Source organism: Oryx dammah, unplaced genomic scaffold, assembly GCF_014754425.2.
Source record: "Oryx dammah isolate SB20612 unplaced genomic scaffold, SCBI_Odam_1.1 HiC_scaffold_2, whole genome shotgun sequence".
Classification (NCBI taxonomy): Eukaryota; Metazoa; Chordata; class Mammalia; order Artiodactyla; family Bovidae; genus Oryx; species Oryx dammah.
This window is the reverse complement of record NW_024070186.1, coordinates 179,298,810-179,324,386: the sequence shown is the minus strand read 5'-3', so window position 1 is coordinate 179,324,386 and position 25,577 is coordinate 179,298,810. Positions and strand designations below refer to the sequence as shown.

Sequence of the window (25,577 nt, the reverse complement as noted above, 5' to 3'; positions counted from 1 at the left end):
GCCTGATGCCACAATCACTGAGCCTGTGTGCCTAGAGCCTGTGCTGTGCAACAAGAGAAGTCACTGCAATGAGAAGCCCGAGCACCCCGACAAAGAGTAGCCCCTACTCGCTGCAACTAGAGAAAGCCTGCACGTAGCAAGGAAGATCCAGCACAGCCAAAAAATATATATATATAAGTAACTGTAGCGTACTCCTGTGTGCATTAAGGCCCAAATGCAGGTGCTAAAAATAGAGCTACTCCCTATAAGATCCCATCTTATGCCAGTCGCATTATTTTATTTTCTCAGCACGGATATCTACTTCCCGTGCTCCCAAATTCCACTAAAATGACAGAAAAATATTATTGACATATACAAAATTATTCATATATGCAAAATTATGTGTACTTAATATGTATTATTTATGTACAAAATATTTATATAGTCTGGAAAATTTTGCATATATAATTGCCAAAAAACAAGAAAGAGTCCTATTATTAAATCAAAAATGATGAAGAAGGGACTTTCCTGGTGCTCCAGTGGCTAAGACTCCACATTCCTAATGCAGGAGCTGGAGTTTGATCCCTGGTCTGGGAACTAGAGCCCACATGCTGTAATTAAGAGTTTGCATGCCACAGCTAAAGATCCCCTATGCTGCAAATATGACCTGGAGCAGGCAAATAAATATTTTTTACAAAGAAAGAAAGAAATGACGAAGAATTCCTGTAAGATAGACTCTATAAAGTTTGCAATCAAGGGCAAGACTAGGGTAGAGAGAACTTGACAGTAAACACTGCTGAGGAAAAGCAGCTCTTCCCAAGGAAGCCAGGGGGAAATCCAAGATTAGAATAAGCAAATATGAAGAGAGAGAGAGGCCCCCACTACGGTTGTTAAGGTAATTAAGTACCAGGCTGCATTTGGCCTGGCTGGATCAGACACTGCCCTCTAGTTGACAGCTCCAGGCAGAGAAAGTTCCCAGGATAAAGACCCCAGGACTACTTTCTGAACAAAGGAATAAATAACTTTCCTAGAGAAGGCTCTGAACTTGAGGGCTGGCCTGGATGGGGAAGCAGAGCCCTTCTTAAAGGGCTTCCAAAACAATAGGGACCGAGGTCGGGGAGGAAGAGGAAAGGCTGTTCCTGGTGCCTGGCCCTGTCACAGCTACCTAGCTAGCTCTCCAAGGTAGAACACTTCTGAATAATTCCAGGAGCCGCAGAAGGCGAGCAGTGCCCCCAAGAATACACAGTATCTACTAAGAAGGAGAGAAGACCTGTCCTCTTTGAATATAAATGTACTACCTAGTCAGGCAGTACAGTTACCCCATCCCTTAAGATCTCAGAAATCGGCTCCTGCAATAAGAACAGAGGTTCTCGTTTGGACTAACAATGCTCTAGCTTCCAACATGCAAATTCTAGGGAAAGGAGTGGTGGATACAAGAAATATGCTGTCTAAAAACACTGAGGACTTCCCTGGTGGTTCAATGGTTAAGACTCCACCTTCTAATGCAGACAGCATGGGTTTGATCCCTGGTCAAGGAACTAGATCCCACATGCCATGGGGTACAGCCAAATTTTAAAAATTAATAAAAACACTAGGAAAACATGTCTATATCTAAACAAATGTAGACATGTATACTGTGAGAAAAATTAAGACCTGGAACTAGAATTTCTTAAGACTTCAACATTGGAGTGAGGGCAGGAAGGGGTTTGAAAGCAGCTTATGGCTTGAATTGCCCCAGGGATGCTGAAGACACAGAGTAAGCCTAGGTACTGATAGAAGATATCTGGCAGGAGATTTAAGATGAACTGAAATGGGGCATGCAGGAGGCTCTAGGGTACCAGTAATATTTCATTTCTCAAGGTAAAATTGTGTTTTGCTTGCTTTATGTTTTTTTCCTGTGTGTCTTATATTTCTGTACATGTAGTATTTTATAATAAAACATTAAAAAAATCAAGAGTGACTGCTAGATGTGGAATTCTCAAACCTGGCTGCATATACAACATGGGGAAATTTTAAAAATACCAAAGGCCACTAAATGGCCATCAACAGAGAAATGGATAAAGAAGATATGGGACATGTACACAATAGAATATTCAGTTCAGTTCAGTTCAGTCGCTCAGTCATGTCCGACTCTTTGCGACCCTATGAATTGCAGCACGCTAGGCCTCCCTGTCCATCAGCAACTCCCAGAGTTCACTCAAACTCATGTCCATCGAGTCGATCATGCCATCCAGTCATCTCATCCTCTGTCATCCCCTTCTCCTGCCCTCAATCCCTCCCAGCATCAGTCTTTTCCAATGAGTCAGCTCTTCCCATGAGGTGGCCAAAGTATTAGAGTTTCAGCTTTAGCATCAGTCCTTCCAATGAACACCCAGGACTGATCTCCTTTAGAATGGACTGGTTGGATCGCCTTGCAGTCCCAGGGACTCTCAAGATCTCTTCTCCAACACTACAGTTCAAAAGCATCAATTCTTTGGCACTCAGCTTTCTTTACAGTCCAGTTCTCACATCCATACATGACGACTGGAAAAACCATAGCCTTGACTACACGGACCTTTGTTGGCAAAGTAATGTCTCTGCTTTTGAATATGCTATCTAGGTTGGTTATAACTTTCCTTCCAAGGAGTAAGCGCCTTTTAATTTCATGGTTGCAATCACCATCTGCTGTGATTTTGGAGCCCAAAAAAATAAAGTCTGACACTGTTTCTACTGTTTCCCCATCTACTTCCCATGAAGTGATGGGACCAGATGCCATGAGCTTAGTTTTCTGAATGTAGAGCTTTAAGCCAACCTTTTCACTCTCCTCTTTCACTTTCATCAAGAGGCTCTTTACTCAGCCATAAAAAGGAATGAAATTGGGTCATTTGTAGAGATGTGGATGGACCTAGAGACTGTCATACATAATGAAATAAGTCAGAGAAAAATGTATTGCATATTAATACATATATGTGGAATCTAGAAAAATGGTATAGACGATCTTATTTGTAAAGTAGAAATAGAGACACAGACATAGAGAACAAACATATGGATACCAAGGGGGAAGGGGCCATGAGATGAATTGGGAGACTGGGATTGATGTATATACACTATTGATACTGTGTATAAAAGAGATAACCTACTATATAGCACAGGGAACTCTACTCAATGTTCTGTAGTGACCTAAATGGGAAAGAAATTAAAAAAGAGAGAGATAGGTACCTGTACAGCTGATACGCTTTGCTATACAGTAGACACTAGCACAACATTGTGAAGCAACTATACTCCAATACAAATTAATTTAAACAATACTAATGGCCAGAGCACACCCCAGACCAAATGAATTAGAATCTGCAGGATGGGGTCAGACTTATGTATCTGAGAACCACTGTACTAAAAGAATACAAATAAAGAAATTCAACAGGAGGAAGCAGTAATCACAATCAATGTCAATGGGTTAAATTCCCTAAGTAAAAGACGAAATTCAGCAAGATCACCAAGATTCACTTTCTTCATTCTCATGTTCCTGTCACTGTATTTGCTCTGTTCTCAAAATCCTTGTGGCTATAAGACTATTGTAGAAATGTTACCGTTATATCCTTTTAGGTTTACATAAAGAGGGAAAGAACCCCTGACTTTCTGCCAGAAGTCTCAGCAAAGCTTTCAGGGCCTCTCTTTTTTATTTTCTTACTCTGATCATGCGATCAACCCTGAGGTAATCTCTATCACCAGGAGACTTTGGTTAGCCAGGTCTCTGTCACAGGTATAGACTCTCTTGCCCCACATTCAGGGTGGAATCAGTATTACCAGAACTACATAGGATTAGAGTGGTGGCGGAAGGTGAAGCCTCAAGCAAAACCCAGAAGCTGTTAGCAGAAGTAGAGTGAATGGAAGTTGAGCAACCAAAAAGAAAAAAAAAAAAATTCCATAAGGGAAATATATAGATTCGAGGCAAGAGAAGACAATAAAGACTAAACCAAAGTAGGGAGGTTCAAAGTGGATGTTAAGAGATGAAAGCTGGTTGAAAAAAATATCTTGCCTTGCAGAAACAGTAGTCTATAGCCTTGACTGAGGCCAGAGAAGAAGCTATTAAGGACAGTGGACAAGCTGAGTCAGTCTCCATAGCTACCAGTCCATCCTGTATCCCCAAATATGTACCTGCAGCTCAGATTTCTCACTCCACATTTAAATACACACCTGCCTTCTGCACAACTATCTTGCATATCTCAGAGGCAGCTCAAAGTCATCACGTCCATCACTTAGTGGCACAGATGGTCAAGAATTCTCCTGCAATGTGGGAGACCTGAGTTTGATCCCTGGGTTGGGAAGATCCCTTGGAGGAGGACAATCCAATCCAGTATTCTTGCCTGGAAAATCCCCATGGACAGAGGAGCCTGGAGGGCTATAGGTCGCAAAAAGAAGGACACGACTGAGTGACTAAGCACAGCACAGCCCATCACTTAATTATCAAAAGATGGCAAATCACTTCCTCTTAAATCTGCCCTGCTTTTTCTGTCAATAACCTCAGGCTCTAAACCAGAAAACTGGAATCATTTTTCATCTCCTTCCTCTCTCACCTTCATGTCTCATCTTTCTCTAAGAACGGTTTCTATCTCCATGCCATCTCTCAGAGCCACTCCTGATTCTTCATCAGGACTTAACACAATTGTGATTTAATTGTCGGGTAGTTTGAATAGTGGTCACTTCCATGAGGCTGGACTCGGGACAATAGACCCCCATTGCAATCCTTCCATTCTTGTATCCTCCAATACAAGCTCTGTTCAGTAGGTTCCTGAATGTTTGCAGAAAGAATAAAGTCTGCCAGTATCAAGTTTTCTGGGGGGAACACAGGTACCTTCATTTGTTTACTTATTTTAATTAATTGATTTATGGCTGTGCTAGGTCTTTGTTGCTGCATGCGGGCTTTCTCTAGTTGCAGTGAGCAGGGGCTACTCTCTAGTTACAGAACCTAGGCTTCTCATTGCAGTGGCTTCTCTTGTTGTGGAGCACAGGCTGTATGCATGCAGGCTTTAGTAGTTGTGGCATGCGAGATTAGTAACTGTGGCGCCCAAGCTTAGGTGCTCCGCAGCATGTTGGATCTTCCTGAACCAGGGATCAAACCGTGTCCCCTGCATTGGCAGGTGGATTCCTAACCACTGGACCATCAGGGAAGTCCCCAGTATGGAATTTTATGTGCCATCTTCCAAACTCAACACTATTTTCCTGAATAATACGAAAATGCAGATCTGATTATATTTTCCCCTCTATTTAAAATCTCTTTCAATGATCCCTAAAGGAAAGGAGTGTTCCTTAAATTTTCAGTGTTTAATAACCACTTATTAGCTGCCTGGAACATATGAAAACCTCCAATTTTAGGTAAACAGTCACAAAAATTTTAAATAATAAAATTAATATATAACTTAAAATTAATAGTATTCAAGTATCCCCTGTTATCAAACCTATTTATCTCCTGACCTTGAGTTTGGAAATCAAGTTCATATAGCAAGGATACATACACTTGGTACCTGAATTTTGGATAATAGGTAGCAAGAGTTTAGATAGTGCCATATACCAGGCTTACTAAAAAGAACTATTCAAATATACTCAGATCCAGAGTTTCTATAGAAAGCTGAAATAGCAAAGGTAGAATGGTGAGGAACAAATCAGCAAAAAGGATACTATTATTTGCAATCAATCCCTCAGTTCAGTTCAGTCGCTCAGTCGTGTCCGACTCTGCGACCCCATGAATCCCAGCACGCCAGGCCTCCCTGTCCATCACCAACTCCCGGAGTACAACCAAACTCATGTCCATCGAGTCGGTAATGCCATCCAGCCATCTCATCCTGTCGTCCCCTTCTCTTCCTGCCCCCAGTCCCTCCCAGCATCAGAGTCTTTTCCAGTGAGTCATCTCTTCGCATCAGGTGGCCAAAGTATTGGAGTTGCAGCTTCAGCATCAGTCCTTCCAAAGAACACCCAGGACTGATCTCCTTTAGGATGGACTGGTTGGATCTCCTTGCAGTTCAAGGGACTCTCAAGAATCTTCTCCAACACCACACTTCAAAAGCATCAATTCTTCGGCGCTCAGCTTTCTTTACAGTCCAACTCTCACATCCATACATGACCACTGGAAAAACCATAACCTTGACTAAATGGACCTTTGTTGGCAAAGTAATGTCTCTGCTTTTGAATATGCTATCTAGGTTGGTCATAACTTTTCCTTCCAAGGAGTAAGCGTCTTTTAATTTCATGGCTGCAATCACCATCTGCAGTGATTTTGGAACCCCAAAAAAATAAAGTCTGACACTGTTTCCACTGTTTTCCCATCTATTCCCCATGAAGTGATGGGACCAGATGCCATGATCTTCGTTTTCTGAATGTTGAGCTTTAAGCCAACTTTTTCGCTCTCCTCTTTCACTGTCATCAAGGGGCTTTTTAGTTCCTCTTCACTTTCTGCCATAAGGGTGGTGTCATCTGCATATCTGAGGTTATTGATATTTCTCCTGGCAATTTTGATTCCAGCTTGTGCTTCATCCAGCCCAGTGTTTCTTATGATGTATTCTGCATATAAGTTAAATAAGCAGGGTGACAATATACAGCCTTGACGTACTCCTTTTCCTATTTGGAACCAGTCTGTTGTTCCATTTCCAGTTCTAACTGTTGCTTCCTGACCTGCATATAGGTTTCTCAAGAGACAGGTCAGGTGGTCTGGTATTCCCATCTCTTTCAGAATTTTCCACAGTTTATTGTGATCCACACAGTCAAAGGCTTTGGCATAGTCAATAAAGCAGAAATAGATGTTTTTCTGGAACTCTCTTGCTTTTTCCACGATCCAGTGGATGTTGGCAGTTTGATCTCTGGTTCCTCTGCCTTTTCTAAAACCAGCTTGAACATCTGGAAGTTCATGGTTCACATATTGCTGAAGCCTGGCTTGGAGAATTTTGAGCTTTTCTTTACTAGTGTGTGAGATGAGTGTAATTGTGCAGTAGTTTGAGCATTCTTTGGCATTGCCTTTCTTTGGAATTGGAATGAAAACTGACCTTTTCCAGTCCTGTGGGCACGGCTGAGTTTTCCAAATTTGCTGGCATATTGAGTGCAGAACTTTGACAGCATCATCTTTCAGGATTTGAAATAGCTCCAGTGGAATTCCATCACCTCCACTAGCTTTGTTCATAGTGATGCTTTCTAAGGCCCACTTGACTTCACATTCCAAGATGTCTGGCTCTAGGTGAGTGATCACACCATTGTGATTATCTGGGTCGTAAAGCTCTTTTTGTACAGCTCTCCTGTGTTTTCTTGCCACCTCTTCTTAATATCTTCTGCTTCTGTTAGGTCCATACCATTTCTGTCCTTTATTGAGCCCATCTTTGCATAAAATGTTCCCTTGGTGTCTCTAATTTTCTTGAAGAGATCTCTAGTCTTTCCCATTCTGTTGTTTTCCTCTATTTCTTTGCATTGATCACTGAGGAAGGCTTTCTTATCTATTCTTGCTATTCTTTGGAACTCTGCATTCAGATGCTTATATCTTTCCTTTTTCTCCTTTGCTTTTTTGTGTCTCTTCTTTTCACAGCTATTTGTAAGGCCTCCCCAGACAGCCATTTTGCTTTTTTGCATTTCTTTTCCATGGGGATGGTCTTGATCCCTGTCTCCTCTACCATGTCACGAACCTCCATCCATAGTTTTTCAGGCACTCTGTCTATCAGGCACTCTGTCTATCAGATCTAGTCCGTTAAATCTATTTCTCACTTCCACTGTATAATCATAATGGATTTAAGTCATACCTGAATGGTCTAGACATAATATACACATGTATATGTGTATCTGCATTAATGACAGATTCCATTTATTTTGCTCCATTTGCTCTATTAAATTAGAAAGCAAAATTACAAATGCATGCACGCTCAGTCGCTCAGTCATATTGAACTCTTTGAGATCCCATGCGCTGTAGCCTGCCTGGCTCCTCTGTCCATGGGATTTCCCAGGCAAGAACACCGGAGTGGATTGCCTTTTCCTAATGCAGGTGATCTCCCTGGCCCAGGGATGGAACCTGCGTCTCCTGCACTGACAGGCAGATTCTTTACCACTAGTGCCACCTGGGAAGCCCATAACTAAGAATGATGGGCAGCAAATGCTTGGTGGCCCTACATACTATGTTGTGTATATTTGGATGGAGACATATACCTAGAAACAGTGGTGAAGTCTCTCATTGAAGGCCAATTTTACAAGCAGTTAAGTCAAAGGCTGTATGGTTGGATTTCTAAAAATAGTTATTATTTTTCGCTGTGCTGGGTCTTCTCTGCTGCACATGGGCTTTCTCTCGTTGTGGGGTGGATGGGCTACTCTCTAGATGCCGTGCATGGCCTTCTCATTGCCATGGCTTTTCCTGTTTGGGAGCATGGACTCTAGGTGTGCAGGTTTCAGTAGTTAAGACATGTGGGCTCCAGAACTCGAGCTCATTCGTTGTGGGGCACCAGCCTAGTTGCCCCACATGCCCCTAGTTGCCCTAGTTGGCATGTGGGATCTTCTCTGCCCTGGGATCAAACCCATGTCCCCTGCATTGGCAGGGGTTCTCACCCAGATTTTCAAGCAGTGGACCACCAGGGAAGTCTTTGGATGTTTTAACTTGGATGACAGTTGCAAATGAATTTCTAAAGTTTTCTGTTTGGGTTCAGCACAGGAAATAATTTCTCCATGTTTTCTGGCACATTGAATGGTTTTTAAATATGCCCAATGTCACAGATGTCTTTCTCCAGAAAATGGAAAAAAATCAAGTGTTAAGGAAGACTCAATGCTGGCTGACAAAGCCTCCTGCATCACAGTTCAATTTCCTGATATGTTATCTTCTGCACTTAATATCCGATGAGGTTGAAATGAGAGGTTTGAGATTTTCAACCTACTGCCCATGGCATGTTGACACACACTGGAAACCTTTGAGATAACATTTCCTCACAACGCTAGTAATGACAAGGATGATTTCTGGTTTCTGGTTTTTCCTGGCATTATTAGTGTTATAAAGAAATTTTATTTCCTCCCTCATTTCAGTTTTTCACATGAGTACATTCCCCCTGGATAGCCAGCACACTTCAGGGTAGTTTTAGTCCAAGCCACCCATTTCTTCGCAAGACACATGGAAAAGACATATGCTCTGTCATGGAGATTTGATGGTGCTAACAATTTTTGTTCCTTCTTCACCACTTAGTGAGGATCACCATTCTTAACTGTTCTTAGTAAATAAGACAGTATGGAATTTTAGCACTTGGATACAGCTAGTTTTGAGTAGTCGAGGGAGGTGCAAGGCAAAAGCAGCCCTAATTCTTCATCCCTTTGTCATAGTGTGGTAGCACCCTCCTGCTCTGCTTCTGGGTTGGCCATAGCAGTTGCTGGGACCCAGTGTGCATGCATGCGTGCTTGCTAAGTTGCTTCAGTCATGTCGACTCTGTGCAACCCTATGGACTGCAGCCTACAAGGCTCCTCTGTCCATGGGATTCCCCAGACAAGAATACTGCAGTGGGTTACTGTGCCCTCCTCCAGGGGATCTTCCCGACCCAGGGATCGAATCTGAGTCTTTTCTGTCTACCTGCATGGACAGGTGGTCTCTTAACCACTAGTGCCCCCTGGGAAGCCTACTCGTGACCCAGTGGACGGCCGCAAATGTGACAAAGCAAAGACCTGAGAAGTGCCTGCGTGTTTGGGCTTGCTTGTCCTTCCTCCTCTCTCTTTGCCACATGCACATGTTTGGGCCAGCCTGCTAAAGGATGAGATGGACATAGTAGAGCTACCTCTGTTGTCCCAGCCAAGTCTAACCCAGACTAGCCACACTGCTACTCAGACACATGGAAGAAGCCAGCTGAGGGCAGCAGAGCTGCCTACACGATGACCCACAGCTAGGACTGGCTTCATGGCTCTTGGCCTTTGCAGTCACACAGGGTCCTATGGTAAGAAAGATCCCATGCTTGGTTTAATGTTCTGTTGTCATTACTTTAAAATTCTTCATAATGTCTAAATAAGGGGCCCAGCATTTTGCTCTGAGGTCCACAAAATACACAACTGGTCCTGCTCACATCTTGTCACCGACACCAGGGTAAGCCTAGCTGAGATGAAAAGAACCCACTGGCCGACTGACTTGTGACGTTAATAAATTCCTATTATTTAAGTGATGAGGTTTTGAAGTGACTATACATTTTTGTAGCAATAAATACGGGAACTTCCTTGGTGATCCAGTGGTAAGAATCTGCTTTCCAATGCAGGGGGCGTGGGTCCCAACATGGTTGGGGAAGTAGGATCCAACATGCCTCATGGTCAATTAAACCTGTAAGCCACAACTACTGAGTCTGCCTGCCACAACTAAGACTCATTTAGTTCAGTCCAATTCAGTCACTCAGTCGTGTCCGACTCCTTGCGACCCCATGGACTACAGCATGCCAGGCTTCCCTGTCTATCACCAACTCCCGAAGCTTGCTCAAATTCATGTCCATCAAGTCGGTGATGCCATCCAACCAGACCCTAGGCAGCCAAAAAAATAAACAAATAAATGTTTTTTAAAAAGTCAATACTTTTCGAAAGTCGAAATCTTTCCTTGCTGGATGCATGCCTGGTCCTCCACCAGCATGTCCGCAAATACACTTCTAATCTGCATCATATCTCACAAAAATATTAGATGAAATGATAATGAGAATTCAAAGTTATAAGGTATGTCTTTCTCTTTTATGTGGGTACCATAGAGATGCAAAGAGCTGGTTTATTCTATTCCCACTAGTGGTTTTTTTGTTGCTGTTCAGTCAGTAAGTCATGTCCGACTCTTTCCAACCCCATGGACTGCAGCACACTAGGCTCCCCAGTCCTCCACTGTCTCCTGGAGTTTGCTCAAACTCATGTCCATTGAGTTGGTGATGCTATCCAACTCATCCCTTTTCCTTTCACCTTCAGTCTTTCTCAGCACCAAGGTCTTTTCCAATGAGTCAGCTCTTCCCATCAGGTGACCAAAGTATTGGGGCTTCAGCCTCAGCATCAGTCCTTCCAATGAATATTCAGGGTTGATTTCCTTTAGGATTGACCTGTTTGATTTCCTTGCAGTCTAGGGGACTCTTAAGAGTCTTCAACACCACAATTCCAAAGCATCAATTCTTGGGTGCTCAGCCTTCTTTATGGTCCAACTCTCACAACCATACGTGATTACTGGAAAAACCATAGCTCTGGTTATATGGCCCTTTGTAGGCAAAGTGATGTCTGGGCTTTTTAAGACGTTGTCTAGGGTTGTCATAGTCTTCCTTTCAAGGAGCAAGCATCTTTTAATTTCAAGGCTGCAGTCACCGTCCTCAGTGATTTTAGAGCCCAAGAAAAGAAAATCTGCCACTGCTTCCATTTTTTTCCCTTCTATTTTCCATGAAGTGATAGGATTGGATGGCATAATGTTAATTTTTGTAATGTTGAGTTTTGAGCCACCTTTTTCACTCTTCTCTTTTGCTCTCATCAAGAGACTCTTTAGTTTCTCTTCACTTTCTGCGATTAGAGTGGTATCATCTGCATCATTTGAGATGTTGATATTTCTCCCAGCAATCTTGATTCCAGCTTGTGATTCATCCAACCCAGCATTTCTGCATGACTGTGTGACTAACATACACACACACACTCTGCATTGAAGTTTAATAAGCAGGGTGACAGTATACAGCCATGCTGTACTCCTATCCCAATTTTGAACCAGTCAGTTGTTTCATGTCCAGTTCTAACTGTTGCTTCTTGACCCACATATAGGTTTTTCAGGAGACAAGTGGTCTGATATTCCCATCTCTTTAAGAATTTTCCATGGTTTGTTCTGATCCACAGACAAAGGCTTTAGCATAGTCAATGAAGCAGAAGTAGATGTTTTTCTGGAATTACCTTGCTTTCTCCATGATCCAACAAATGTTGGCAATTTGACCTCTGGTTCCTCTGCCTTTTCTAAACTCAGCTTGTACAACTGGAAGTTCTTGATTCAAGTAGTGCTGAAGCCTGGCTTGAAGAATTTTGAGCATAACTTTGCTAGCATGTGAAATGAGCACAATTGTATGTTAGTTTCAACATTCTTTGGCACTGCTCTTCTTTGGGACTGGAATGAAAACTGACATTTTCCAGTCCTGTGGCCACTGCTGAGTTTTCAAGTTTGCTGACATTGAGTGAAGCATTTTAACAGCATCATCTTTTAGTATTTAACATAGCTCAGCTGGAATTCCATCACCTTCACTAGCTTTGTTCATAGTGATGCTTCCTAAGGCCCACTTGACTTCACACTTCAGGATGACCAGCTCTAGGTAAGTGGCCACATCACCGTGATTGTTTGGGTCCTTAAGATCTTTTCTGTATAGTTCTTCTGTGTATCCTTGCCACCTCTTCTTAATCTCTTCTGCTTCTGTTAGGTCCTCACCATTTCTGTCCTTTATTGTGCCCATTCTTGCATGAAACGTTCCCTTGATATCTCTAATTTTCTTGAAGAGATCTCTAGTCTTTCTCATTCTATTGCTTCCCTGTATTTCTTTGCGTTGTTCATTTAAGAAGGCCTTCTTATCTCTCCTTGCTATTCTCTGGAATTCTGCATTCAATTGAGTATATCTTTCCCTTTCTGTGGTTTTACTCAACTATAAAACAAAATAAATTATTCAACTATTAAAATATTTTTAAAGACCCTGATGCTGGGAAAGATTGAGGGCAGGAGGAGACGGGGACAACAGAGGATGAGACGGTTGGATGGCATAACCGAGTTAATGGACATGAGTTTGAGTAAGCTCCAGGAGTTGGCGATGGACAGAGAAGCCTGGCATGCTGCAGTCCACGGGGTTGCAAAGAGTCGGACACAACTGAGGGGCTGAACTGAACTGAAAACAAAATCTGGCTGTCATCATCATCTTTGGGTGTCATTTGTGCTATGCAGCATCCTGTCCTGACATTAGATTTGCCCATGACTGCTTTGGCTTCCTCTCCTAGCATTTTATTTGTCCTGAGTTTGAGGCCAGTTTTATAAACATGTTGGCCCTAGCATGGCTTGCATCTGTGGATGCCACTGTTTTGGCCTCTTTGCATTTAGAAATAAAATAAATCAATTTCAAACCAGAAAATATTATTTTGTGCCTGCTTCAGGAAAAACTACTGGTTGACCCATAGGCAAGCATGCTCAGTTGTGTCCGACTCTTTGTGACCCCATGGACTGTAGCCCTGCCAGGCTCCTCTGTCCATGGAATTTTCCAGGCAAGAATACTGGAGTGGGGTGCCGTTTCCTTCTGCAGGTTGACCTATAAGGTAATTCTATTTTGTTTTTTCATTTGCTTATTTTTTGATTGCACTGCATAGCGTGTGTGATCTTCGTTCCCTGAACCCGTGCCCCCTGCATTAAAAAAAAGGAATCTTAGCCACTGGGTCACCAGGGAAGTCTCCAGGTTATTCTGTTTCGGGAATGATGGAAAACCACTAAGAGCATCACAAAGAATTCTGACAGAGTTTTCTAATACAGAGTGCACACTGGAGATAAGAGGAAAATAAACCTCTGGTTCAATAAAATCCTGTTTTTAGATATTCATAACCACCCTTCCCATTCACACTTTTCCCTTTCAGCTGCTTGGGTGAATTCATCATGTTCACAGATGCTCTTGTTCCAACAGATCCTGAAATCCTGTTCACTAATTGCACTTCTCAATTGTAGTTTTTGTACTATTTTTATCATTGCTTTTACACTTCAATGAATCACTTTTTCAGTCATTAATCTATTTTTGTTAATCAGAGTCATAACACAACACAATAGTAACAAGAAAAAATGCAAACTTTACACACATAAACAATAATATTCCAATGATGTAACTAAAATAAACTATATCCTGATAATTTTAACTAAACCTTAAGAGTCTGTCCAATTTGAACCATCTCTATGTGTGAACCCTTATAAGAGCATAATGGTATTTGATAATTTTTCTTCCATTTCAAATTCATAAAATTTTCAAACAGGTATCTTTGCATTACTTTTGCCACAGAAGCTGCTTGAGGACTATTACTTTTATAGACTAATTGACCACATTTTAGAAACATTGGCCTAAAAGAAAAAGCCTGTACTCTTAAACATGGTCTCTAAACCATTTCATAATCTAGCCCCTTTATTCACATAGAAGCACTGTTGTTATTAGTGTGTATACCCATACGCACATTGTTACTAATATGACAGTAACAATAGCAACTACACACGTCTATTGACTGAGCCTGTAAATGATACCTCGTGATCAAGTGTCATTTTAAGCATTTTAAATGGACTCTCTTATTTCAAACTCACAGTAATCCTAGGAGGTAGGTACTGGTTTGTTCTTATGAATTACAGATAGGGAATTATGACTATTACAGAGGTACTTGCTCAAGATTGCAGAGCTAATTAGAAGCCGAGCAGGAGTCTGGTCCCAGGCTTGTCTAACTCTTAAGAACACCATATTACCTGGCCCCCACCCTGCCTCTTCAATCTGCCTTCCTGAACTCTTTCTCACAAATGCACGCAGCCTCTCTATTCCCAGCGAAGATGTCTTCCATCTGTGACCTGTGTCCATCTTGTTCCTTCTGTCTAGAATGCCCTCTCTTTCTCCCCATGTCACCTTTGTGAACTTTCACTCACCATCCGGCACCCAATTTTAGAGTCTTCTCTGTGAAGCCTTTCCTTCCCCTGACACTCCAGATTTTTACCTTGTCTGTAATAGCAGCCTAAATTTTATTTCTCTCCATTCTCCAGACAAAGACACTAAAATGTCTACAGTGACAGCTGAATTATTAAGAATTATAAGATGACAGAACATAATTTACTACACTGTGCCTGACTGTTCCCTGGTCTATCATTAGTCAACTCCAGTTATTGAGTTGTGTTCAATGAATAGGCAATTCATTACCTGGACAGAGGAGTCTGGTGGGCTACAGTCCATGGGTTCCAGAAAGAGTTGGACACGGCTAACACTTACCTTAAAATATTATTCTCGGGAGGTCAGAAAACAGAACTAATTCTTATTGTACCTATAATAGCAACTAGTTAACTTCATGAAACACAGGAAATACATTTTCTATTTTGTTGTCATTGTAGTTGTTTAGTCGCTAAGTTGTGTCTGGGTCTTTGTGATCCCACAAACTGTAGCCTGCCAGGCGCCCCTGTCCATGGAATTCTCCAGGCAAGAACACTGGAGGGGTAGCCATTCCCTTTTCCAGGGGATCTTCCCAACCAAGGGATCAAACCTAGGTCTCTCACATTGCAGGCAGATTCTTCACCGTCTGAGCCATGAGGGAAGCACCAAAGCAATAAATACCTTTATAATAATAATAATAAAGAAAGTGAGGTTCCTAGAGCAAATGAACCCAGCCAGGGCCTCTTGCAATGGATATGGTCACTTCTTGAGAGTTTCCAACTCTGGAAAAATGAACATCCTCAAGAGACTCCAGAATCAGGACTTCCCTGGGGGTCGAGTGGTTAAGAGTCCATCTTCCAACAGAGGGGATGCAGATTCGATCTCTGGTCAGGGGGCAACTGAGCCCAGATGCCAGAACTACAGAGCTCACACGTGGCAGCTGCTGAGCCCAGGTGTTCTGGAGCCCATGCCCCACAACTAGAGAGAAGCCCGCATACCACAAGGAAGAGCCCTCACACCAAACAAAAAATCCCATATGCTACAACAAAGGTCCTGCATGCCAAAAATAAATAAAATTAATTAACTAAAAAAGAGAGAGACCCCAGAATCCAACAATAACATATATCCGTCCTTTATAAAGTTTCTGGCTGCTATGACCTGATTCTCACAAGCTCCAATTTGGTTGTATTTGCTACTTCCCTGCAGGTATACAAGCTGCCCCTTTCTGGATACTAAAAAGCAAGGACTTGTGGGCATGTGGATTATCACCAATTTCATCAATATCCTGCACTATTACTATAAATCAGCCTTGGTTCCAGAGCTACGAGCTGGAAGAATAAAAACAGAAACTTGAAAGGAGGTGTATATACAGGACTTCTTTAAACCACTTGTCTGCATTTCTCCTAATGCCAACTTGTTTAATGCTGTCTTTTCATTAATGCAAAATAAGATCCACAGGTTGCCGGTTGTTGACCCAGAATCAAGCAACATCTTGTACATCCTCACCCACAAGTGCATTCTCAAGTTCCTCAAAGCGTTTATCACTGAGTTCTTAAGCCAGAATTCATGTCTACGTCTAATCGAAGATTAGCTTCTATGCCAGCATTGCTATGTTCTGCACTATGATCCCATTGACGTGGCCCTGGGCGTCTTTGTACAGGATCTGCCAGTGAATGAGGAAGGTCAGGTGGTGAACATCTATTCCACGTTTGATGTTATCCGTGCTAAGTCACTTCAGTCATGTCCGACTTTGGGGGATCCTCTGGACTGTAGCCCGTGAGGCTTCTCTGTCATGGGACTTCCCAGGCAAGAACACTGGAGTGGGTTACCATTTCCTTCTTCATTGATGTTATCCTTCAGGCAGCATAATGGACCTACCACAACCTAGTTGTGCCTGTAGTCAAAGCCCTAAAGAATTGATCACATTACTTTAAATGTAGCTTCAATGCTACCTGGATGAGACTCTGGAGCCCTTTCTCAGCAGGCTAGTGGACTTGTGGTGGTGGATGAGAATGACGTGATCAAGGGAACATCTGTCATCCTGTAGACCCTGGTGCTCACAGGTAGGGAGAAGCTGCCCTAAGCCGGGGGACAAGGTCAGGCGGCACCAGTGGAGGTGCCCCACTCACTGCCTGCTCCAAGCTCTGGGAACCACAGAATAAACCTGGTGGCTCGTCCTTGCTCAGGAGCCCCCTACCCTCTTGCCCGGAAGCTGAGAAGGCATGGGGAAAGGAAGGAGAATAAAATTCTAGGTGTCCTTATCCTCACAGTACTCAGAAAAACTTTTAGCCTAGCTCGGGCTAGCTTCTGTCCTCTTATTCATATCCCCCTTTCTGGGCAACCCATGAGCTCTGTGCCCCGCCAGAAAATTGTACACCTCACGGACTAGAAGAACAAATCAAGCCCAAAATTAGCAGAAAGAAATAAAAAAAGATTGGAGCATAAAGAAACGAAATGAAGACTAGAAAGAACAATAAAAAGGATCAACAAAACTAATAGTTTTTTAAAAAAGATAAAATTGACCATGCTTTAGCTTGACTGAAAGTGAAAAGTGAAAATGAAGTTGCTCAGTCGTGTCTGACTCTTTGCAACCCCATGGACTATAGCCTACCAGGCTCCTCCATAGGAGGAAAGTCCATGAGGTTGTCCAGGCAAGAATACTGGAGTGGGTTGCCATTTCCTTCTCCAGGGGATCTTCCCAACCCAAGGATTGAACCTGGGTCTCCCACATTGTAGGCAGATGCTTTACCGTCTGAGCCATCGGGGACGTCAGGAAGCCATTAGGAATTAGCTTGACTAATTAAGAAAAAAAAAGAGAGAACCCAAATAGCTGAAATCACGAATGAAAGAAGAGGCATTACAACAGTAATTCAAAGGATGATAAGAGACTGCTGTGAGCAATTATATGCCATCCAATTGAATAATCTAAGAAAAAATGGATAAATTCCTAGAAACATTCCACCTCCTAAGACTGAATCATTAAGAAATAGAAAATATGAACAGACCAATAACAAGTAAGGAAATTGTATCAGTAATCAAAAACCTCTTAACACAGAAAACTCCAGGACCAGATGGTTTCCCTGATGAATTCTAACAAACATTTAAAGAAGAATTAACACCAGTCTTAAACACTTTCAAAATATTGAAGAGTACAGAATTCTTAAACTCATTTCACAAACTAGGATGACCATTACGTCAAAGCCAGATAAGGACACTACAAGAAAAGAAAACCATAGGCCAATTTCACTGATGAGTATAGATACAGAAATTCTCAACAAAATACAAACTGAATTCAACAGCACATTAAAAGGATCATACACCATCCTCAGGTGAGGTTATGTCTGGGATGCAGACATAGTTCAGCATACACAAATCAATAAACATGACACACCACATTAATAGGATGAAAGATAACAATCATACGATCATCTCAATAGATGCAGAAAAGGGACCTGCGTGGTGGTGCAGTGGATAAGAACCCTCCTCAATGCAAGGGACATAGGTTCGATCCCTGATCCAGGAAGATTCCACCTGCTGTGGAGTAACATCCTGTGAACCACTACTACTGAGCTTGTATGTCAGAACTACTGAAGTCCGAGCGCCTAGAACCTATCCTCTGCAGTGAGAAGCCACTGCAATGAGAAACCCACTCACTGCAACAAAGAGTAGCCCCATTCATCACAACTAGAGAGGAAGCCTGCACAAAGCAATGAAGACCCAGTGCAATAAAAAAACAATAAATAAAAATTTTAAAAACAGATTCAGAAAAGTACCTGGCACGATCCAACATCCTTTTATGATTAAAAAAACCTCTCAAAAAATTGGGTATACCTTAACACCATAACCTCAGATATGCAGATGAAACCACCCTATGGCAGAAAGCAAAGAAGAACTAAAGAGCCTCTTGATTAAGGTGAAAAGAAAGTGAAAAAGCTGGCTTGAAACTCAACATTCAAAAAACTAAGATCATGGCATCCAGTTCCATCACTTCATGGCAAATAGATGGGGAAACAATGGAAACAGCAACAGACTTTATTTTCTTGGGCTCCAAAATCACTGCAGATGGTGACTGCAGCCATGAAATTAAAAGATGCTTGCTCCTTGGGAAGAAAAGCTATGACAAACCTAGACAGTGCATTAAAAACAGAGACATCACTTTGCCAACAAAGGTCCATCTAGCCCAAGCTATGGCTTTTCCAGTAGTCATATAAGGATGTGAGAGCTGGAGCATAAAGAGGGCTGAGTGCTGAAGAATTGATGCTTTTTAGCTGTGGTATTGGAAAAGACTCTTGGGAGTCCCTTGGACTGCAAGGAGATCAAACCAGTCAATCCTAAAGGAAATCAGTCCTGAATATTCATTGGAAGGACTGATGCTGAAGCTGAAGCTCCAATACTTTGGCCACCTGATGCAAAGAACTGACCCACTGGAAAAGACCCTGATGCTGGGAAAGACTGAAGGCAGGAGAAGAAGGGGACGACAGAGGATGAGATGGTTGGATGGCATCACTGACTCAATGGACATGAGTTTGAGCAAGCTCCGGGAGATGGTGAAGGACAGGGAGGCCTGATGTTCTGCAGTGCATAGGGTTGCAAAGAGTCGGACACGACTGAGCGACTGAACAAGAACAACATGATAAAGGCCATATATGACCAACCCAAGGCTTATATCCTACTCAATGGTGAAAGGCTGAAAGCTTTCCCACTAAGACTAAGAATAAAACAAAGGTGCTCCGTCTCAACATTTCTATTCAGTGTAGTCCTAGAAGTCCTAGCCAGAACAATTAGGCGAGGAAAAGAAATATGAAGCATCCAGGTCATAAAGAAAGAAGTAAAAGTGTCTTTGTTTGCAGATGACATAATCTTATACATAGAAAATCCTAAAGACTCCACCAAAAAGAAAAAAAAAGTTAAAACTAGTAAATGAGTTCAGTAAAGTTGTAGATACAAAAATAAACCTATAAAAGATGCATTTCTCTACACCAACAATGAACTACCCGAAAAAGAAGTAAATAATACTGTTTATAACAGCATTAAAAAAAATAAAATACTTAGGTAAATTTAACCAAGGATATGAAAGTATATGGTAGATTATAAAGTACTGATGAAAGAAATTGAAGACACAAATATGGAAAAATATCCTGTGTTTGTGGATCAGAAGAATTAATATTGCTAAAATGTTCATTCTACCCAAAAACATTTGTAGATTCAAAGCAATCTCTTTAAAAATCCCAATGCATTTTCCAGAAAAATAGAAAAAGCGACCCTAAAATTTGTATGGAACCACAAAGACCCTGAAGAGCCAAAGCAATTCTGAGAAGGAAGAATAAAGCTGGAGGCATCATACTTACCGATTTATTTCAAAGCTATAATAATAAAACAGTATGGTACTGGCATAATAACAGACACATAGATCAAGGAAAAAAGAATCAAGAGCCTAGATAATAAACCCACACATGTAAAGTCAACTAACATTTTATAAGGGAGCCAAGGATAGTCAATAGGGAAAGGATAATCTCTTCCATAATGGTGGGAAAACTGGACATTCACATGCAAAATAATAAAATTGAACTCCTATCTTATACCACCCACAAAAATTATCTGGAAATGGATTAAAGATTTAAATAGAAGATCCAAAATGGTAAAACTACCAGAACAAAGCATGGGGAAAGAGCTCTTCGACACTGGTCTTAGCAACAATTTTTGGTATATAACAACAGAAGCACAGACAACAAAAGCAAAAATCAACAAGTGGGGCTACATCAGACTAAAACCTTTGGCACAGCAAAACCCACAGTCTGCAAAATAAACAGGAAACCTACCGAATGGGGGGGAATATTTGCTAACCATTTGTCTTTTTAAATTTTTTGTTTCATTTTGGAGTATAGTTAACAATGTTGTGTTAGCTTCAGATGCACAGTAGAGCAACTCAGTCATACACATACACGGACCTATTCTTTTTTCAAATTTTTTTCCCATTTAAGCTGATCATCTATCTGGAAAGAAGTTAATATCCAAAATATATAACGAACTTGTATAACTCCATGTCAGATTTAGTGATAATCTGATTTCAAAATGGGCTAAGAATGTAATAGACATTTTTCCAAAGAACACACAAACGACCAACAGGTACATAAAAGGATGCTCAGCACCACCAGTCATCAAGGGAATGCACATAAAAGCTACAATGAGATATCACTTCACACCTATTAGAATGAGTGTTATCAAAGAGACAAGTAACAGCAAATGTCGGTGAGGCTGTGGAGAAAAGGGAACCCTGGATCACTGTTGGTGGAAATGTAAACTGATGGAGCGACTACGGAAAACAGGCTTCCCAGGTGGCACTAATGGTAAAGAATCTGCCTGCCAACGCAGGAGACCTAAAGATGTGAGTTTTATCCCTGGGTCAGGAAGATCCCTTAAGAAGGAAATGGCAGCCCACTTCAGCATTCTTGCCTGGAGTATCCCATGGACAGAGGAGCCTGGTGGGCTACAGGTCCATGAGGTCTCAAAGAGTTGAACACTACTTAGCACTGTGGAAAACAGTATTGCGATCCTTCAAAAACTTGTAAACAGAACTATCGTACCACCAGCAATCCCATTTCTGGATATATACCCAACAGAAAGGAAATCACTGTCTCAAAGAGATATCTATACCCTTGTGTCCTTTGCATCATTGTTCTCAATAGCCAAGACAACCTAAGTGTTCATCAATGGATGAATGGAAAAAGAAAACATGGTGCACACACACACACACACACACACACACACACATTATTCAGCCTGAGAAAAAAGAAGGAAACCCTGCCTTTTGTGACACATAGATGGATCCTAAGGGCATTATACTAAGTGAGCTAAGTCAGACAGGGGGACTTCCCTGGTGTTCCAGTGGCCTTGTACTGGATCCTTGCATTGAATCCACCTTGCAATGCAGGGGATGTGGGTTTGATCCCTGACCAAGGAAATAAGATCCCACATGCCGAGGGGCAACTAAGCCCGAGAGTTGCAATTACAGAGTCCATGAGCCACAACAAAAGATCTTGCACGAGGCAATGAAGATCCTGCATGCTGCAGTTAAGACCCAAAGCAGCCAAATAATTTTTTTTTAAGTCAGATAAAGACAAATACTATATGTTCTCACTTATATGTGGAATCTATAAGATTCAAACTCACAAAAATAGTAGACTGGTAGTTGCCAGGGGCTGGGCATGGGGGAAACTGGGGAGATGTTGGTCAAAGGGTGCAAACTTTCAGCTATAAAATGAAAAAGTTTTGCTAACCAGACTCAATAATACTGTACTATATTCTTAAGGGCTTCCCTAGTGGATCAGATGGTAAAGAATCTGCCTGCAATGCAGGAGACCTGAGCTCAATCCCTGGTTGGGGAAGATCCCCTGGAGAAGGAAACGACAACCCACTCCAGTATTCTAACCTGGGAAATCTCATGGACAGAGGAGCCCGTCGTGCTACAGCCTCTGGGGTCACAAAGAGACAGACACGACTGAGCAACTAACACTTTCACTTTCATATTCTTGAAAGTTGTTAAGAGAGTAGATCTTAAATGTTATCATCACAAACACAAAAAGGTGATTATGTGAGAATGAAGGTGTTAACTAACCTTATTGTAGCAATCATTTCACTATATATACATGTAATGATCAAATCATTACATTGTTTACCTTAAACAAATACATATATATGTCAATATGTCAATAAAGCTAGAAAAAAGGGAGAATTAATCAGTATAATTCACTATACTAAAAGAATAAAATAGGAAAATCATTTTATCATCAGAAAAGACACATAAAAAGTTTTCAATAAAATTCAAAAATAATTCATAATTTAAAAAAAACTCCAAGCAAAGAAGAAATAAGAATTTTCTTAATCTGATGAGGGAGAAAACTCTAAAAAACCCCATTCAACCCCCCAAAAAATCAATTTAATGTTGAATGTTTTCCCTTTGTGATCAGAATGAGAAAAGGATAATTGCCATCACCATTTCTATTATATTGTATTAGAAAACTTAGCTGGTATAATAAGGCCATGACAACAAAAATGAAAAGGTGTAAGGATTTGGAAGGGAACAAAATCAACTTGCAGAAAATAATTTGGCATTTTCTTGTAAAGTTGGACTTACATATACTCTATGACTCAGCACTTTCACTCCTAGGTATATAGCTTAGAGAAATTCTTGCCCAAGTCCATAAGGCATGTACAAGACTATTCAGAGCAGTGTTATTCACGATACCCCCAAACTGACGGGGAAAACCAAATGTCCCTCAATAGTAGAATGGATAAATAAATTGTAGCACATCCACATGGTAGATTACCATACATCAGCAAAAACGAATGAACTATAGTTACATATATAAACAGGGATGAATCTCAAAAATAAAATGTTGAGCAAAATAAATGTCACGGGAAAATACGTATGGTCTGATTACATTAATATACAATTCAAAAAGCCAAGAGAAAACCTAATATATTGATTAGGAATGTGTGTGTGCATATATATACATATAACTAGAAGAAAAATCATTACTACGGAAGTCAAGATAGAGATTACCTCTAGGGAAGATGAAGAGGGATGTTATTGAAGGGCTTCTAAGGCACTAGGTGGGGCTTCCTGGTGGCTCAGACGGTAAAGAATATGCTTGCAATGAAAGAGACCTGGGTTCAACTCCTGGGTCAGAAAAATCCCATGGAGAAGGGAATGGCAACCCACTCCAGTATTCTGGCCTGGAGAATTCCATGGACAGAGGAGCCTGGCGGGCTATAGTCCATGTGGTTGCAAAGTGTCAGACACGACTGAGCAATTAAAACGCACGCATATGCCCACAAGGCACTAGGTAGGGGCTTCCCTGGTGGTCCAGTGGCTAAGACTACACCCTCCCAGTGCAGAGGGACTGGGTTCCACCTCTGATCAGGGAGCTAGATTCCACATGCCACAACAAAGTGTTCGCATGAAGCAACAAGAGACCACAGGCTGCAACGAAGATTGAAGATCACCAGGTGCCACAACAAAGACTCAGCATAGTCAAAACAAAAAATGTAAACAAGGCACCAGGGAGGTGTTACAAGGATATCTTTATTCTTCAGGCTATATGTATATGTGCGTGTGGGCTAAGTCATTTCAGTTGTGTCTGACTCTGCGCGACCCTATGGATTGTAGCCTGCCAGACTCCTCTGTCCATGGGATTCTTGAGGCAAGAATACTGGAGTGGGTTGCCATGCCCTCCTCCAGGGGACCTTCCCAACCCAGGGATTGAACCCACACCTCTTGCAGCTCTTATATGGGCAGGCGGGTTCTTATCACTAGTGCCACCTGGGAAGCCCAGGCTATCTGTACATATGTATGTATTAACACATAAACATTTTATGTTACTATAAAAGTATTTTCAAAAGCAGTTCTCTTTAGGTCTAATTACCTAGTGGAACATATTCAATCATACCCTGGGCAAACAATCAGCAAAGTCTAGACTCTGGGAAAATCTCGAGGACAAATCATTTTGTTTCTTCAATATAAAATTTCAAGGAAAAAAAGAAGAGATAAAGAAAGAGCCTATAAATTATAAAAGACCTAAGAGGCATTTTAACCAATTGCCAGGTTTAGACCGTAATTTGGATGGATGCTCACACAAACAAATTATCACAAACATGGCAACTGCAGATATGTGAATACTAACTAGATATCTGAAAAGAAGAATTTATTCTTATTGGGATGTGGTGATGATACAGTGGTTATGTTTTAAAAGGGGGCCCTTGTCTTTTAGAAGTAGTTGATGAAATATTTACAGGAGAAATTATATCATGTCCAATATTTAATTCAAGACAAACTTGTTTGATGGTGATGAGGGTCTTGCTGGGGTGCAGGAAGGGATGCTATAGAGAAAACAAGATTGGTCATGAGTTGAAAATTTGTTTTCACTACATCTCTAAATACATTTGGGATTATGCATAATAAAATTAAAATAAAAACCAGGGCCAAATTTTAAAAAGGGAACTTTTGCTAAATCAAGATCTGTTTTGAAGGGGAAAAAATAAAGGAGTAAGACATCTTGGGGTTCACTGACTTCTCACTCTGCCCAGAATAGCACCATTTATTTTTCACAAGACAATCTAGATCATTGCTTCTAAATCTTCAGTGTACCTATAAGTCACCTGAGGATTGTTAACATGCAGACTTGGATTCAGAAAATCTAGGTTGAGGCCTGACAGTCTGCATTTCTAACAAGTTCCCAGGCGATGACGATGCTAGACTACCCCCAAGCATGCAGTCTTTCACCTCATCAAACCTCTGTTCCGCTAAGCCCACCACTAACTCATCCTCCATTATCCCTTCCTGGTTCCATTCCCACTCTGGCCCAGCTTGGATTCTGTGGCTCACCTGGACAATCCATTCCTCTGAAAACCCCTTCAACATCTGGCCCTTTTCTTTCCTGTAGAATTCATTCAGCAAAACTTCAACCCAACTGGCACTCCAACTTCTCCAGGTTTTTGAAGCCAGCACTTAAATGTTACCGGAAAAAAGGAGATGACTTTAAATCCATGCTCTCTGTTTTCAGTAGACTCTCTGCTGGGCCCAGCAGCCCTGTTTCTCTCTTTAGGATGCTTATCTCACCCTCTCCATTTTATATGTTCACCTTCTTCCTCTTCTTATCTCCTTTCTCTCTGCTAAAGACTTTGTCTTATATTTCACTGGGAAAATAAAAGTTGGCTGATGGGAAATTCTTCATCCTCTCAGCACCAAATCGTCATGTATCGCCTCCATCTTTTTTTCTCATTATTCCCTCCTTTTAAAAAAAATAAAATAAAAATCTGGGACTTTGCTGGCGGTCCATTGGCTAAGACTCTGTGCTCCCAACTCCGTGGGCCCATGTCTGATCCCTGGGCAGGGAACTGGATCCCCCATGCCACAACTAATAGTTTGCACGCCACAACTAATAGTTTGCATGCCACAACTAAGGATCCCGCATGCTGCAATGAGGATGGAAGGTCTTGAGTGCCGCAACTAAG

General features: G+C 41.5%; 1 protein-coding gene and 1 pseudogene across 1 annotated transcript in view; one reads left to right on the top strand and one right to left on the bottom strand.

The window, feature by feature from the left end:
- The window catches only part of TNRC6A (trinucleotide repeat containing adaptor 6A), a 224,131-nt gene that overhangs the window by 194,514 nt on the left and 4,040 nt on the right, over nt 1-25,577 (bottom strand). The window lies entirely within an intron of this gene.
- On the top strand, nt 5,831-16,647 carry LOC120876270 (annotated as a pseudogene).